Source organism: Leptonychotes weddellii, chromosome 3 (genome assembly GCF_054177405.1).
Source record: "Leptonychotes weddellii isolate Sample4059 chromosome 3, ASM5417740v2, whole genome shotgun sequence".
Classification (NCBI taxonomy): domain Eukaryota; kingdom Metazoa; phylum Chordata; class Mammalia; order Carnivora; family Phocidae; genus Leptonychotes; species Leptonychotes weddellii.
Window position 1 is genome coordinate 60,030,585 of NC_138371.1, and position 17,302 is coordinate 60,047,886.

The following is a 17,302-nucleotide window of genomic DNA, read 5'->3' on the forward strand; positions in this document are numbered from 1 at the left end:
AGATAGGTTTGAGCGTTAGGACCTCAATATGGTAACAAGAGAATACATTCATTGAGCTCCCCTGTCGTGTCATCTAGTCCTCTCAAAAACCACATGAAGAAAATAACTATTATTATCCCAATCTCGTTAGATGAGGAAATAAAAGCTCAGGGTTAAGTCACTTGCCCCAGGTCACATAGGTAGTATTTAGTGGAGTCAGGTTTGATCTGGGGCCAATTGTTTGGGAAGTCCATACTGTGTACCAGTCCTATACAACAACAGGAGGCTTGGGCAATTTTGCCAGTACAACTACTTTTTCCCATTCACAGCCCTTTTCAAATTGCTAAATTAACTAAAGTATAGTCAGGGATGTGACATCTGCTCTCAGAAGTGCTCACGAGATTTCCACATTCTGATGTGTAACAGCCAAGGGACCTGGAAGTTTGTGAAAAGCTGAAGGGCCTGAGCTGATGAAAAATATGGAGAGCTATCAGATAAGGTATTTTTTAAGGAAAGCTTTTTATTTATTTATTTATTTATTATTTTTTGTCTTGTACACTCAGTATCAGCCAAAACCCATCAGCCCAAAGGGGAGTGTGTCAGGGGATGCCCTCCTTTGGAGAATAAACCAACAATTTTCGCACCAGGGGACCTAAGATGGCTGAACAGGCTCTAAAAGAGGATGTTAGGTGAGAACACTAAATACAGGGAACAGGTTGATGAAAGAACTGGAGCTGATTAGACTAGAAAGGAGAGAACATGACTGCAGTTTTCTAATACTTAGAGAACTGGTAGAAAGAAGAGATGATGAGCAAGAACCACAGGTGGGATGTTAGTTGGAAAAGGATTTTAACTCAATAAATACGTGGTAGATTATATTATCATTCAAAATATTTGCTCTTTTTCTCTGGGATGTTTCTCCCCTTTCCTTGTCCCACCCTGGGTTAGGATTTCATGTGACTTTTGTTGGCTAATGAAATGTAGACACTTACAGTACAGCATGGGATTTGCCATAAACTCTTTTCCTCTTTTCCTCCTTTCCCAGAGGGAAGTCAAAGTGGGGCAGGGCCAAGCTGACCTGGGGGAGGCACATAATGTAAGTAAGAAATAAGTCTCTGTTGTTAAAAATTCACTGACGTTTTAGGCCTTTGTTATTGTGGAATATCTCAGTTATCCTGACTGCCAAAAAAAAAAAGCTGTCTCTAAAAGAGTTGTCCAAAGGTGGAAAAGACTATTTGCAGAGGTAGGGAACTCCCTGGACAGGAAGCATTCAAATCTAGCTAAAAGACCACTTTGGAAAATGTTAAAGAGGGGTGGGTAGATTGCAATACTGGCTGAGCGTATACGAGATTCTATGCTACATTAATAGTGGGGTAAAAGGAGTGGCAAATTGAGCAAGGCTTTTCCCACATCATTCTTTAAACTCACTTGAAGACGAGGAACACAGTGACATTAGGGCAGATTAATCTCAGCTTGTGGTTACTGAAATTTAGAGTATTAACTCATGCTTGTTTGAGAACAGGCTTCTGGAATGTAACTAAAAGGAGAGTTAAATATGTATGTGGTTTGAGATTAACCATAAACGACCTTCAAGGGAGAATTGGAACACAAGAATAGCTCGGGAAAGTGTAATTCAGTCACTACCACGAGCCTCTCCCAGAATCCTGCCGTTAGAGGGACAAGGCCAAGCCACACGGATGGCCAGAGATCAGAGAGAGCAGGGGCATGGAGTGGGGTACGGCCATTCCACCGACCCACAGCCCGGAGAAATACCCGTCGGTATTCATTCTCTTCTTTCCCCTTTCCTGTTTGCTCCCTTCAGAATCCCGTGGGTTTTCTCTTGGCTCTTCTTCCACCCTTTCATTCACCTCTCACTCTTAGCATTGTCTCTCTTTATAATCTCATCCCTCATCATTTTATAATCTCCATAATCTGCTCTTGTTTCCCTCTGCCCATTTACCTAAGTCACCCATGAAAAAGCGAGGAACGAAAAAGGGTGAAACGAAGCAACATTATGAGGGAGGCTTCTAGTCACAAAACGAAGTAAGCAGCCTGTGGTGGTGTGTGTGTGTGCTATGTGCAAGCATGGCTTTGGGGAAAAAGGGGAGCTATTCCAAACTTCAGATCCATTGCTTATGACTTGGAGGACCTGGAGCAAGTTGCTTAAACTCTCAGTGTTCTCGGTTTCCTAATCCCTTTTTTTCAGGTGTTTTATTTATTTATTTACTTGTTTAAGCAGTCTCTACACCCAACGTGGGGCTCAAACTCATGACCCCGAGACCAAGAGTCACATGCTCTTCTGACTCAGCCAGCCAGGCGCCCCTCAGTTTCCTAATCCTTAAGATGAGGTCAATGACTACCTTGCAGCATTGTTGGGAAATTCTAATAAAATAAAAATACGTTATATTGCTAATACATAATGGCCATCAAGTAAAAAGGCTGATATTATTATATAGATTACATAACATTTTAGTTCAGCTTGGATTTGTATTTATAGCTTTTATGTCTTGGCTTTAATGCCTTAAAAGCTAGAACTATTTTCTGTTAGTATTTTTTCAGTGTCTACAATTTTTTGGTCACAGGAATGCATAATAAGTATTCAAAGACTTGGACTAAAACTCTGTATATATATGTGTTATTATATATATTTATATATGTAATATCAGATATTACATATATATGTTATGGGTTGAATGTTTTTGTCCCTCCCAGAATTCCTATGTTGAGCTCTAACTCCTAATGTGATGGTATTTGAAAGTGGGGCTCTTAAGAGGTAATTATGATTAGATGAGGTCATGAAATGGGGCCCTCATGTTGGGATTTGTGTCCTTTTTAAGAAGAATACTGTCTTTCCATCATATGAGGACACAGCAAGAAGGCGGTTGGCCATCTGTAAGCCAGGATATGTGCTTTCATCAGAATCTGGATCTGGTGGCATCCTGAGCTTGGACTTCCCACCTTCAGAACTGTGAGAAATAAATATCTGCTATTTAAGCCACCCAGTGCATGGTATTTTGCTATAGCAGTCTGAGCTAAGTTTTGTATAGTACCTCTCCTATTGGTACAACTGAGTGAAATTCAGTGATACTGCTTTAATATATAGAATATAGTCCAGGGGTGCTTGGGTGGCTCAGTTGATTGAGTGGCTGACTCTTGGTTCCGGCCCAGGTCATGATCTCTGGGTCCTGAGATAGAGCCCTGCATCGGGCTCCGTGCTCAGCATGGGGTCTGCTTGTCCCTCATCTTCTGCTCCTCCTCTCTCTCTCTTTCTCTCATAAATAAATAAATAAATAAATAAATAAATATCTTTTTTTTTTTTAAAAGAATGTAGTCCGTATATCTATATCTAATACAGGATTTGTACCGTCAACAATTTTTGTTATGACCTAAGTCCTATATGTAAGGAAAGGACTAGACACAACCCCAGTCTTTAAGAATTTTACATTCCAAATGATTAGGTCATTTAAACAGACCCTTTTTTGCTCCCTACCAAATATCTGTTCCCCCACCTTCTTCGCTGAGAATTTATAGTTCTGTTTGAAACGTCAATGTACCCATGCCTGGGCAATGTCTCATGATAATCTAAATCATGAGAGTCTCGTTTCCTACTCTCCCAGCCTTCTTTGAAGCTTGTAGTGGAGTGAAGATGTAAGAAGTTGCTAAGGGGGCTTCTGGGAAACCTTTTGCCTTTCTGACAAAAAGAGACAGAAGTAGCTGGGAGCCCCTCCCTCCATCCTGTCGTAGCTTGGGCATGCATGTATTGCTGGTCAGCAGCAGTCTTTTGTGGCCTTGAGATGGTAACCAGAGGGAAGGAAAACCAACATGCTAATGACAGTGGGGCAGAAAATAATGTAATTGATTATATTACTAAGTAAACCAAAGGCAGCAGCCCCTACTTCTAGACTTGTTATGTGAGAAAACAAACCTTTATTTTTTTTTTCTTCCAAATCTTTATTTAAATTCTAGTTAGTTAACATATAGTGTAATATTGGTTTCAGGAGTAGAATTTAGTGATCCAAAACTTACATATTACACTTAGTTATATATATATATATATATATACCACATCTTCTTTATCCATTCATCAGTCGATGGACACTTGGGCTCTTTCCAGAGTTTGGCTATTGTTGATAATGCCGCCATAAACATTGGGGTGCATGTACCCTTTTGAATCAGTATTTTTGTATCCTTTGGGTAAATACCTAGTACTGCAATTGCTGGGTCATAGGGTGGCTCTATTTTTAACTTTTTGAGGAACCTCCATACTGTTTTCCAGAGTGGCTGCACCAGTTTTCATACTCACCAATATCTGTTGTTTCCTGTGTTATTATTTGTAGCCATTCTCACAGGTGTGAGGTGGTATCTCATCATGGTTTTGACTTGTATTTCCCGATGATGAATGAGGTTGAACATCTTTTCATGCGTCTGTGAGCTGTCTGGATGTCTTCTTTGCAAAAATGTCTATTCATGTCTTCTGCCCCTTTCTTAAGTGAATTATTTGTTTCTTGGGTGTTGAGTTTGATAAGTTCTTTATAGATTTTCGCTACTAACCCTTTATCAGACATGTCATTTGCAAATATCTTCTCCCATTCATTAGGCTGCCTTTTAGTTTTGTTGATTGTTTTCTTCACTGCGCAGCTTTTATCTTGATGAAGTCTCCATAGTTCATTTTTGTTTTTGTTTCCCTCACCTCTGGCTATGTGTCTAGTAAGAAATTGCTGCAGCCAAGGTCAAAGAGGTTGCTGCCTGTGTTCTCCTCTAGGATTTTGATGGTTTCCTACCTTACATTTAAGTCTTTCATCCGCTTTGAATTCCTTTTTGTGTATGGTGTAAGAAACTGGTCCAGTTTTATTCTTCCACATGTTGCTGCCCAGTTTTCTAGAAAATAAACCTCTATTTGTTAAGTCCCTGCTAGTCAGCTTTTTTCCCCCAAATTGCAGCCAAACACACTCTTAATAGATACCAGATAAAAACATAATATATAATAGAATTTCTGTTGCTGTGAAATTTCAGAACAAGTAAACACTGGAGTGAAATATCGCTGGTATGGAAACAATGAGGAGCTCTTTCTGTCATAAAAATACAATTTATTTGAGCAAATAAAATCTTCAATATTTAGAATATTCTTAAAGTAGATATAGTAGAGAACATAAAACTTTGTTTTAATCCTGAAAGGAGAAAGAAAAATATAATATATATAGATTTCAAAGCATAAACAAAGAACGCTAAATGTATATGGATATCTGATGGTGACAGAAAATTATTTGGAAGAAATATTTTAGAGTAAATATTAGTTATGTGATATTGGCAATTAACACACACTGTTTTGCCAGCTATATCCACATTTGTCAACATCAGGTATTGAGCTGTTTTGTTGTTAGTTTTTTTTTTTAAGATTTTATTTATTTTTTGACACAGAGAGACACAGCGAGAGAGGGAACACAAGCAGGGGGAGTGGGAGAAGGAGAAGCAGGCTTCCCGCTGAGCAGGGAGCCTGACGCGGGCTCGATCATGACCCACCCAGGCACCCAGGTATGGAGCTGTTTAAAGGAAACTAAACATCAGCATATTTAAATTCTTTTTAAAGTTTGGCTGCAATCTGTTTTCTTATTCCTAATTAATCCTCGCTCACCACCACCTATCAGTTTGTGTCTCCATGTGGATTAGATTGTTTAGCAGTGCTTACCTTAAACTGCTATTTTCTATTGAGACACTATTATCCTAGAATAAATTCAGTAATCTTCTTTAGTTTTTCATTTTCAAAAATATCTGAGTTTTATGTTCCTGAGCCTATGAAAACTTTCAATACAAGCAGGTCTTACCACAAAAATTGTTTTCATAAAGGTGATTGATTATAGTTGGGCAATTAGCTTATATGTCTTTCCTGTGGACCCCTTTTGAAACTGGCTTTCCCATATTTGTGATACTTATTTGGTCACTACAAAATTCTCCAACTTAAATAGAACCTTGTAATTTGCTATATGGAGAGTAACCAGAGTCAAATTCAGAATTTCCGAAGACATCCCGCCAACATGGGTATCTATGGGAAGCAGTTTGTATTGTACCAGGAACCAACCTGTAAAAAGTAGCCTTTGTCTTTTTGGAATTTATCCCACAGAGCTCTGACATGGAATGATAGGCCTTAAATGATCAAATAGCAATTTTAATAGTGATTGAGATGAATTTTGTAAATCACCTGTACTAGAAACTACTATCAAGAAAATGTTTCACAGGGGCGCCTGCGTGGCTCAGTTGGTTGAGCCTCTGCCTTTGGCTCAGGTCATGATCCTGGAGTCCTGGGATCGAGTCCCGCATCGGGCTCCCTGCTCAGCGGGAAGTCTGCTTCTCCCTCTGCCCTCTTCCCTCTCATGCTCTCTCTCCACTCTCTTTCTCTCAAATAAATAATCTCAAAAAAAAAAAAAAAAAGACAAACAGGAGACTTCTGTTTAAAAAAAAGAAAATGTTTTGCAGATCTGTAAACATAGTCAGTGAAGTTCAGATTCATTATGTACTTTTTTTAAATAGAAAAAGGTCATTATTTAATACTATCTTAGGGCGCCTGGGTGGCTCAGATGGTTGGGCGTCTGCCTTCGGCTCAGGTCATGATCCCAGGGTCCTGGGATCGAGTCCCACATCGGGCTCCCTCCTCGGCAGGGAGCCTGCTTCTCCCTCTCCCACTCCCCCTGCTCGTGCTTTCTCTCTCTGTCAAATAAATAAATAAAATCTTTAAAAAAAAATACTATCTTAAAATAAATTTTAATAGAATATCAAATTATTCTAAAGCAAAATGTTTATTTCTGAAAAAAAAATCAGGGAAAATAAACCAAAGCATCGAATTTCTTTTCTACACAGAGTTTTTGCCCCTGTTCTGTGTACAATCATCACTTTGTCACTGGTGATGAAAATTGGCCTCTTTCTTTGCCATCAGCCTGTAAGAGGTATGATGAGGGCAGGGAATGGACCGGCCCTGCTCACCCCAGCATCTAGCACAGTGCCTGGCACACACTGACACCCCATAAATATCTGTTGAATGAATGGTGTCACTCTGTACTTCAAAACCTTCAGTGGCTCCCTTTTGTCTAATAATTTAACACAAATTCTTCATCCCTAGCATCCAGGTCTTCTTTGTACATAAGCTGTCCTAGCTCAACCAGGTTGAAAGAGAACAAGTCATGCCTTACGTGCCTTGAGCTTTTGGCTGCGGGGCATGCTTTGTGAAAAATCCTGACTTTCCCTTTTACTCCCCTCAAAAGATTCATATCACCTGCTTTACAAAGAAAGACTCTTCATGTCCTTCTAGCCAAAAGTATTTCTTTCCTTGGTGCATCACCACAGTATGTCTCATATGGCACTTGTCACATTTTGCTTTTGATTACATGTGTTTTATCCCCACCTCCCATCTACACTGTAAACTTCTTGGGGAGACGGGCTGTGAATGAGTCCTTGTATTACTCCGCATAGCACAATGTACACAGTAGTCATCTCATTCACACGTTAAGTGTATATACCTGGGTTTTGGACCATCAGAGTTCTTAGATGTGAGAAGGAAGTTACCAATAAAAAACTCATACTATTATTTAGAATTGCACAGTATGATTAAGGACACAAGCTTCTGTATCAGCCTGCATGAGCTGAATCCTCACTTTGCTGCACAACAGCTTTCTAGTCTGGAATAATTTACATAATCTTCTAAATCTCACTTTCCTCATCTGTAACATGGTAATACTGTTACCGACCTCATAGAGCTTTTGTGCAAATTAAATGAAATAAGGTATGTAAAATGCTTAGTACACATAATAAGCATTTGTTAATATTCAACTCTTTAAAAAAGAAAAGATTTATGTATTTATTTGAGAGAGAGAGAAAGAGAGAGAGTGTGTGTGCCTGGTGGGGAGGGGCAGAGGGAGAGGGAGAGAGAGAGAGATAATCCCAAGCAGACTCCTAGCAGAGTGTGGAGCCTGCCTCGGGGATCAATCTCAGGATCCTGAGATCATAACCTGACCTGAAACCAAGAGCCAGACGCTTAACTGACTGTGCCACCCAGGCACCCCTCATTAATATTCACTCTTAATATCATTATTATTTTAACTTAAGATGTTTGCTTTTTTAGAGGCTGATACGTTTGCTTTGCAATATTGGATTGTAGATTAGAAAGCATCTCTGTACTGAGTAGCCCTCCATCAACAAAGCAATAACAATGACCAAATAATTTAGGAACCATATATTTTTTTCTTGGATATCTTAGAAAATTTCTGCAATTCTCCATTTAATTTTTAGCAGAGACCTGTGATATATTTCTTATCATAGTATTCAATGCCAATAATTCCTCATGAGGTTAATAGCAATGATTTCTTATAAATAACTCAGGTTACTCGTTTAGTATTTATAAAACATTATCAGTGAATGCACTACCCCACTGGAATGAACACGTCATGAAATATCTAAGCCACTGTGCCACTAATCGCGAGATAGGATTTTACAGCTTTCTGGTCCTAGTGCAAGAGATCAACAGGGCACACACATTAATCAGTTGAACACATGAGCTGGGAGGGTACCACTAAAGGAATTTTCAAGATAATATCATCACTTGCTTGATTCTAATTTAAATAATTTGGAGTTCTTACAGCATTACGAAGCTTTGAAAAGTAGGATGTTTACACAAAGGCAGTTAAAAAAAACCCCTTTTTTTGGCATTTTACAAAATGTTTCTTCTGAAGAACAACACGTTTTTATAGGCCTGCACTGATTAAAGAAATCTTATTGATATAAATGAGAAGCATGTGCTTCTGGTGGTATTGTACCCAGAGGATTTTAGTTAAGTAAAGTCTAAACTTTTAGAATATTTCAAATATACCCAGTTGGGCAGTTAATGAACCCTCTTCAACTTAAAGTGGAGGATTGTTACAAGAGAAAATAAAATTTAAAAAAAAGTACAAAAAAATTATGGAGGAGACAAAAAGACATTGAAATCTTTTCCAGTACTCCCGTTCTGATGATTTTTAGGAGTTATAGCTAAAGAAGAGCAGCTTTCCCTTGATCCCTGAAATTGGTTTCTTGCATAACACATTATTTTGAATGTCAGCACTCAGCCCTTGGACTTCTTTAGAAGACCAAAGACCAAGATTGAGAATGGAGCAAATGCCTATTTCAGTCCTAGAAATGAAGACATTGGTAGTGTAATGGAAGGCAAGTGAAAGATAAATACATTTGCTTTTCCATCTGTTAAGACATAACTAAAACATTCTTCCCATTTTTTCATTAATATTTTGTTTCCTGGCAACAAATAACAAAAATTCCCAATCAACCACATCTTTCACAATTCTTGGTTCTTTGAAAAAGCAGCACTAATACTATTATTTAGATTTCTAGCATATAAAATTATTTTCAGAAAAGAATATTTTAAAAAGAGTAATATATATAATTATATGTCTGTGTATATATGTATATCTCTATGTGTATATATACACATATATGGTATAGTTCAGTAAAGGAGCATGCCATCAAAACCATAAGGATGTATTATATAACTATAATCACTCTGGAAAATAACTGGCATTATCTGGTAAATTTGCTATAACCTAGCAATTTCACTCCTAGGTATTTATCCAAGAGAAGCTCTTTCACATGTACCAGAAGGCAAGTATAAGAATGTTCTTAGCAATATTGTTTGTAATCTCTTTCTCTCTCATACATGTACCTAGAAATTTTTCAAATGTTGATCAAGAGCAGAATGGATAAAACCAATACAGTGTGAAATTAAATAGTAACAGCTACATGAGAAAACATGTATAAATCTCATGTAAATAGTAAGCAAAAAAAAAAAATCAAGTAGTAGAATATTATACGTACATTTCTATAATATATAAAATGTAAAAATGTTCCGGGGGCACCTGGGTGGCTCAGTTGGTTAAGCTTCTTACTCTTGATTTCAGCTCAGGTCATGATCTCAGGGTGATAAGATCAAGTGCTCAGTGGGGAGTCTGCTTCAGATTCTTTCCCTCTCCCTCTACCTCTCCCCAACCTGCGCACTCTCTCTCTAAAATAAATAAATAAATCTTTTTTAAAAATGTAAAAATGAATGAAAGGAGGTGAGTGGGGAGATGGATGAAGTAGATAAAGGGGATTTAGAGTTCATTTATTGTGATGAGTACAATGTAATGTCTAGAATTGTTGAATTATTATATTGTACACCTGAAACTAATGTAACACTGTAGGTTAGTCATACTTCAACTAGAAAAAAGAGGAACTGACCTGGGGGAAAAATGTACACAATTAACCAGTATTTTGTTGTATACAAACATGTGTGGCAAACTCTGAAGAAAAGCAAAGGAATGTTTAATATAAAATTCAAAGTTATATAAAATTCAAAATATAAAATTCAAAGGGTAGAATTGAAAGGGTCCCACAGAAGGTATCAGAATAATATTCTTTCTCTTGAAGTAGGCGGTAGGTACGCAGTTGTTTGTTGCATTATCATTCATTGTATATTATATGTTTTAAATGTTCTTTTGAAACTGCTCAGTATTTGGTAAAAACAATAAAAAGCAAAGACTGCTACACAACCATTACCATTATTATATTTAAGAAAAATATTTTGAAAATATAATTTTCAGTCCTTTATAACTCATCTACTTGTGTATGGCCTGGGACATTATTTCCTGATTTTTGTGAGATTATGATAAGGTTTAATTGCTGTTAAAAAAAAAATGGCAAAACTAGTCAGTCCAGTTCATTATGGCCTGTGATGCTACCAAAGGTCAAATTCCATAAAACAAATTGACAGGCTGTCTCAGGTCTTTGGTGTTTGACAATTTTTAGAAATGAAGAGTTATTTTAAAAACTCTCTCATTGTGATGTTGTAAAACGTATTTATGCATGATGATTCTTTTTTTTTTTTTTTTTAAGATTTTATTTATTTATTTGACAGAGAGAGACACAGCGAGAGAGGGAACACAAGCCGGGGAGAGTGGGAGAGGGAGAAGCAGGCTTCCTACCGAGCAGGGAGCCCGATGCGCGCAGGGGGCTCGATGCGGGGCTCGATCCCAGAGACCCCGGGATCATGACCTGAGCCGAAGGCAGACGCTTAACGACTGAGCCACCCAGGTGCCCCTATGCATGATGATTCTTACTTTAGTCTACCTTTCACTGAATAGCTTTATATTATATGCCTCTAGAATGATTTCTTTAGTACAGCCCACACACTGCAATTCCATACATCTATCTATTGTCTTTATATGGGCTCTAATACAATTGAATTACAAAACTCACAATTCTATTTTTTATAATATAATAATGAGTTTTATTGTATCTTCTCAATTCACATTTTTGCTTCTGTCAAGAGATTGGTTTAATCAAGAATTATTGGCCCAAAATTCTTCACAAGTGTTTCACTCTCAACTGAAGTTTGTATATTACTGAAAAGTAGGAGAGACTCATATTTTTATGTCAAAATATCAATTTGGAGACATTTACATTTTTCTGGTTATAACTAGATGGTCAAAATTATACAATTAAATAGTACAAAGCATTACTTTGGAGGATTTTATGTTTTTAAATATAACATCACCAGTGATTATATAATTATGCCAGATTTTTAACCGCTTTGGGGGCAATCTTTGTTATACTTAAAGTTATACTTAAAATGCCCAAATGAACAACTTGTGTATCTATTGTTAAAATGGAAGGCTGTATTAAGATAGCTTTGGGCCCTCTTTTATCCTCCTGTGTTACCTAGAGATTCCTGTGATCCTCAATGTTCTTTTTTTTAAATTTTTTTAAAAGATTTTATTTATTTATTTGACAGAGACAAAGCAAGAGAAGGAACACAAACAGGGCAAGTGGGGGAGGGAGAAGCAGGCTTTCCACTGAGCAGGGAGCCCGATGCGGAACCAGACCCCAGGACCCGGGGATAATGACCTGAGCGGAAGGCAGACGCTTAACGATTGAGCCACCCAGGCGCCCCTCAGTGTTCTGATTGTAGAAATCAGTGTGTTTGTTTTTTGGTATGACTGTTTCACAGCATCTTATATTTTATTTATTTATTTGTTTGTTTGTTTATTTATTTAAAGATTTTATTTATTTATTTGACAGAGAGAGACACAGCGAAAGAAGGAACACAAGCAGGGGGTGTGGGAGAGGGAGAAGCAGGCTCCCTGCAGAGCAGGGAGCCCGATGTGGGACTCGATCCCAGGACCCTGGGATCATGACCTGAGCCGAAGGCAGCCGCTTAACCGACTGAGCCACCCAGGCGCCGCAGCATCTTATATATATATATATTTTTTAAAGACTTTATCTATTTATTTGACAGAGACAGAGATAGCGAGAGCAGGAACACAAGCTCCGGGAGTGGGAGAGGGAGAGCAGGCTTCCCGCCGAGGAGGGAGCCCGATGTGGGACTCGATCCCAGGACCCTGGGATCATGACCTGAGCCGAAGGCAGACGCTTAACGACTGAGCCACCCAGACGCCCCCCAGCATCTTATATTTAAAGGAATCTCTATATGAAACAAAATTAACAACTTTGGATTTAACATATTTGAAGATATTGTAAGATATATGTGTGGGGAAAAAACCCGTATATTGCTTAACTCTTCCAGATGTTATCATTTACAAATGAAATAGAAACTGTGAAAATAGAATTTGTCAATGAATGCCTTAAAGACAAGCTGAAGATACAAAATCATTCACCGTGGGGTTCAGGGCAAAATAATCTTATAACTTTTATGACAGGATGGGCTTGACAGAGCATGGGTTTTGGGTCTGACAGACCTGCTTTCCTAGTCCAACTCCATGAGCCATGCATCTTCGATTGAACTCCTCTTGAGGTCTCCTCACTCGAGAGATTATACAGGGATTTTGTGGAGGCTAAATGAAATAATGTAGGGAGAATTGCTGGGACAGAGTGAGTACTCAGTAAATGTTCTCCCTGCCCCACATCCCAGCTCAAAGCAGGAAGTAAAATTTTCTCAGTACAAGAACATAAAGTCATATTAACAGATTATAAGCAACTTCCTTTTCTTCCAAAGCTCTCACCAGTGTTTTTTGTGACATAAACCACAGACCTCAGGATGCCTGCCCCACCATCTCCTCCCACTCAATTCATACATGTTTCCCAACCACCATTCTCTTTTACTTTTGAGGTTTGGAACAAGAGAATGGTTGTCTCAGGGAATTTAAAAAAAAAAACCTTACAATGGAGGGAAGGAATGCGCATCACCATCAACAGAGAAAGCTTATATAAGACATGAGTTGTCAGGGGCGCCTGGGTGGCTCAGTGGTTAAGCGTCTGCCTTCGGCTCAGGTAATGATCCCCGGGTCCTGGGATCAAGCCTCGCATCGGGTCCTGGGATCGAGCCCCGCATCCCCGCATCGGGCTCCCTGCTTGGCGGGAAGCCTGCTTCTCCCTCTCCCACTTCCTCTGCTTGTGTTCCCTCTCTCGCTGTGTCTCTCTCTGTCAAATAAATAAATAAAATCTTAAAAAAAAAAGACATGAGTTGTGACTACATACTTCCTATACAAAAAGGCAATACCATCATGCTGTTTGGTAAGGTAAGAGACCAAAGGAAATCCTACTGAGGCTGAACATTCAACATAGATTTCTTTTGCATCAGTTCTGTGCTTATTACTATGGAAGGCCTTGTAGTGGGTGCTAGTTTCTGAAGACAGAATCAGATATATGAGAAACTCAATGTAAAATTATTTTTTGACATCTATACCTAAGTTTAATTTCTCTTTCAAATCCCTATATCACCTGGTGGTAATAACTATCAGTAAATCTGGGACTTCCCCTGTTTCATGAGGAACAAAACTGCATTCCATAGGTTCTTCCTAGGATGTTCCAAGGTATGGGATGGGAGTCAGAAAATGTATTTGTGTGGGACACTTGGCATTAGGCCATCACAAGTATCCAGGCTGTCATCTGCTGATACTACATCCTGGTCCCCAATGCCCCTTTTAGTCATGGTTAGCATTTCATTTTTGTTATGTGTTATTGCAGAAAATTTAGGTTTTCCCAGCTCTTTGTGCTTCATCTAAAACAAGGATTGGCAATTTTTTTTCAATAAAAGGCCAGATAGTAAGTATCTTGGGCTTTACAGACCATGCAGTTTCTGTCACAACCACTCAGCTCTGCCTTGGTAGCATCAAAGCAACCACAGCAATAGGTAAAGGAATGGGCATGCGTCTCTTCTGATAAAATTTAATTTACAAAGACATCCCGATCTAAATCATTCTCTCCTGCATTGGGAAGCATTTGGGGGGCTCTTTGAATCTTCCTGGGGCACAAGAGACCTTGGGGCTGTCCAATACCCTATTTGGAAATGTTTTCTGTTCTTACCATTCTTCAACATTGGGCAAGAAATAAACCCTGGGGTCTCACTGTTCTGCAGGGTAGCTTGTTTTTTGCTGTCAGAGTCTCCTCACAGCCTGTTTTTTAGGGTCAAGTGTGCATTGATGCAATATGGCATTCCTACATGGTGACGTTCCAGAGCTTCTGCTCAGGCATGCTGCCAATGTCCCCCATCTCTAATCCCCCCTCCGCCGACTCTCTTCTCTTTCCCCATTCTGTACAAATTTTATCAAGATTTGGGGTGGAGATAGAAAGCTGATTCAGAATGGGCATATATTCTTTAAAATGTATGGTTTATAGCACATATTTTACTCAGAGTCATTCAAGGCTTAGACTTCAAAAATTCTAATAAATCCAAGCTTTTGCATCTCAAAACCTTTCTCTGGAGAGTACAGAGGGTGCACAAATGTAAAAGGTGCTTATCTTCTTGTTCTTGTTGAGACATCAAGTTTAGATGAAATGGTTAAATAAATTAAAAAAAAAATTCCCCCTTAACTTAGTGGCTTAAAACAGCAATGAATTAATATTTCTCATGGTTTTGTAGGTTAACCAGGTGGTCCTTCCGCTGGTATTTGCCTGGGATCAGTAACAAAGTTGCATTTAGCTGGTGGTTGGCTAGGGTCTGAGCTCAGCTTGAACGTCTGGGACAGCTGGGCCTCTCCCTCTACATGGTCTTTCACTCCAGGCTTCTTCATAGCATGGCAACATTCCAAGAGAATAGAAGCAGAGGGTAAAAAAATCACTTAAAGCATAGCCTTGGAAGTGACATAACATCACTTCTACCATATTCTATTGGTCAATGCAAGTGGCACAGACTCTCCAGATACAAAGGGTGAAGAAACGGATTTCACCTGATTGGACACCAGGTTGTTATGCTATGCCCTGCATAAAAGTATCCTGCCAAAGGGCAAGTAGAGCTGACATGCAGTCTGGGTTCCATTCAGCTCACTGGATGCCCTGGAGTAGATTTGCATCTACTTCGAGGAAGGGGTCATCCACTTGCCAAGCCATGTACTCATGGACTCTCTCTGCTCATGGATGGCATTTTCTAATTCACACAGAACACTGTTTAGGCTAGTAGAGATCCTGCTGGGTATTATCTTACTGTGAATCAAATATACACTCTATCTCGATGAATGCTAAGATCTTTACAATAGAGTTTAGCTAATCATTCCAAAGCTGTACAGAGTTTGCAGTGAGGGGGAAAAGGAAAGAGGGAAAGAAACTGGATGATATTCCTTGTTTACCTCCACTCCGTATTCACTCCCAGGAGTGAAGCCACAGTACCGGGCCTTGGGGGGATGTGTCCCCAGAGATTCTCCTTAAGCCTTAAGAGGATGTCCCACATGGGTGATTCCTCTGTCCTCTACTCCTCTGTCATTTCTAAGACATTTAACCTCTTTCTATAATATCTACATTCCCACTCCCCTTTTCGCTGTTATTCACCAACTGCTCCAATTGAAATAAAGAAACTTCCTTCCCTAACCATGATTTTTTTGTGTGCAGCCCCAAATGTCAGTTGTATGTCAGGAATCCCTGTCCCTGAAACTTTGTGGAAGTGAGGAATGCACTGTGCTCTCAGAGTCTGCTGATACCATTGGGAGTGGAGAACAGGTACATTCCAATTTTGTGATTAAATGTAGAGAAGGAGGCAGGTACCTGGGTAGCTCAGTTGGTTAAGCACCCAACCCTTGATTCCGGCTCAGGTCATGATCTAGGGTAGTGGGATCAAGCCCTGAGTCGGGCTTCACAGTCAGTGGGAAGTGTGCTAGAGAGTCTCTCCTTCTCCCCTCATTCATGTGCATGCTCTCTCTCTCTCAAATATAAAAAAAAGGGGGGGGGAGAGAAGGCGGTATGATGATGAGATACTACTTGGGCAGTAAATTACTTTTCTGTTAATAGATTAAAAATCAAAGACACTAAGGGGCACCTGGGTGGCTTAGTCGGTTAAGCTTCTGATTCTTGATTTCAGTTCAGGTCATGATCTCAGGGCCATGAGATTGAGCCTGGCATTGAGCTCCATAGTCAGCCAGAGTCTGCTTGAGATTCTCTCTCTCTCCCCCTCTCCGTCAGTCCCTCCCCCTGCTCTCTCTCTCTCTCTAAAATAAATAAATAAATCTTTAAAAAAAATCAAAGACACTGAAAAAATATAATTTCTTTCAAAATTCCCCTTCTAATATGCATGAAAAATCAATATTTCTCTCTTGAATTTAGTCACAATGATGCTATTTCTTTTGGCCTAATATCTGAGAGCTATTATGCTAAAAGAATATCCCTATCTTCTATGACTTAAGTTATTTAACAAATTATCATAACTCATTTGGCAACAAATTATACCATTTGTAGTGTCTGTCCACAATTCTCCCTTCTTGAAATTGGAGTAAGGAGGGAGGCAAGGACCAAGGGAGGAAGGAAATTTACTTTATGCTACTGCACTGGAATTAAGAAATACCAAGGTGATTTGGGCTGGTCTAGGAGGTTCCATAGGAGACTAGGGCCTTCACTGGGCTGGAGGGGATTTGGAGAAGTGAAGAAAGACACACAGATTTTCAGAGGTGGGAAGCTTAGTGTGCTATGATCAGGAGAAGGTAAGAGATCTGACTTTTCCATATTAAGGGCATACTCTACTTTCCTATTTCTAAAATGATAAGGTTTTTAAAAAATATTTATTTAAGTAATCTTTATAACCAACGTGGGGCTGGAACTCATGACTCTGAGATCAAGAGTCTCACGTTCTTCCAACTAAGCTAGCCAGATGTCCTTCTGATAAGGTTTTAATTATAATTAGTATGCTTTACGTAAAGTTTTGGTAACTAGAATTAATATTTTTACACATAGGAAGTGCTAAATCATTAATATATTTTCCTTGATTTGTCTTTGTGATGTGATTCTTCTAATATCATTGTTTAGGATCTTGGGTGGTTGATACAAAGTGGCTTAACAAAGTCAGAAGAAAGGCAGTGTAAATGTGTCCACA

The 17,302-nt window shown here is 39.1% G+C and overlaps 1 protein-coding gene across 1 annotated transcript in view; it reads left to right on the plus strand.

The window, feature by feature from the left end:
* Nucleotides 1-567: 567 nt before the first annotated feature.
* GALNT3 (polypeptide N-acetylgalactosaminyltransferase 3) overlaps nucleotides 568-17,302 on the plus strand; it is a 65,030-nt gene continuing 48,295 nt past the window's right edge. Inside the window, exon 1 of the mRNA XM_081814273.1 lies at nucleotides 568-1,075. The gene's annotated coding sequence lies outside the window, so the exon portion shown is untranslated. The remainder of the gene's footprint in view (nucleotides 1,076-17,302) is intronic.